This window comes from Chiloscyllium plagiosum, unplaced genomic scaffold, assembly GCF_037043375.1.
Source record: "Chiloscyllium plagiosum isolate Xiang-an unplaced genomic scaffold, Cpla_swu_hap1 HiC_scaffold_70, whole genome shotgun sequence".
Lineage (NCBI taxonomy): Eukaryota > Metazoa > Chordata > Chondrichthyes > Orectolobiformes > Hemiscylliidae > Chiloscyllium > Chiloscyllium plagiosum.
The window spans coordinates 289,183-290,228 of NW_028270209.1; the positions used below are offsets into that span (position 1 = coordinate 289,183).

The following is a 1,046-nucleotide window of genomic DNA, read 5'->3' on the forward strand; positions in this document are numbered from 1 at the left end:
ATTTAGGATATCTGTCCAGCATGGTCAAGTTAGAACAAAAGATCAGTTTCCACGCAAAAAGAATGCAAATGATTCAGTCAAAACGGTTTCCAGTTCCAAATCTTTGGTCAATCTTCCCCTCTTGCGCTCACAAGTTCTGTACCTGATGTCAGAACTTAAGAGTTTCATTCTTGGAACCTTTACTGTCAATCGTTTCCGAATTCGTTCTAATTACGATTTTTTTTCGAATGTAAGCCAGTGTTCAGGTATTTAGCATGAATGTTTCTGGTACCAAATTGCCTGAATATTAAAACTTATTAGCATATCCACTTCGACACCAGGTGTTGGACAAGTGAGTCAAAATCGATCATGTGCAATGAGGCAAATAAATCCTTTGTGGTGCAAAGTGCTTGACTCTATAACTCCACGAAGAAACATTCTCACAAGTTCATCTGTGTCAGAATCCAGGCTGCGGTGAAAGCTGGTCAACCGACGAATGTAACCTTCACCTGGGTCACTGCAAAGGTTTTGGCGAAATCTTTGTGTCTTGATAAATTGTTCTTTCAACATCTGAGCTATTTCATGGATTCCGGTGTTTTATGATGAAAGCACAAAATAGCAAAGCGGCTGTTGATGGCCGAGTGGTTAAGGCGTTGGATTCGAAATCCTACGGGGGATTCCCCACGCAGGTTCAAATCTTGCTCACAGCGTTGTGTCCATTGAAATCCACTGCTTTCTACTTGGGATTTCGCATATCAAAAAGCTTGAGCGAGGCGTTTAGTTTAAAATCGATTTTCGAACGTAAAGATTCTGAAGTAATTTCAAAATGGCCCAGGCATTTGAAAGAACAAACGAGATGTCGAAACAAAAGAAAGCCAACAACATGAATGAGGGTCGACACACGTGATGAGTTGTTGCGAAATTCCAATGCGTGGGCCGGAATGAAGCAAAGTAAGAAGCAATACAAAACATGTAACTGTCGGCGATGAATGCCTCACTTTCTACGATCTGTTGAAAGACAATTTGAGATAATATTTCAGACCCACAATTTGTGATTATTCCAGACT

General features: G+C 40.6%; 1 non-coding gene across 1 annotated transcript; it reads left to right on the forward strand.

The window, feature by feature from the left end:
• The first annotated feature begins 605 nt into the window (after nucleotides 1–605).
• trnas-cga (transfer RNA serine (anticodon CGA)) lies at nucleotides 606–689 on the forward strand. Its single transcript has one exon. It is a non-coding gene; the product is annotated as a tRNA-Ser (tRNA).
• The last annotated feature ends 357 nt before the right edge of the window (nucleotides 690–1,046 follow it).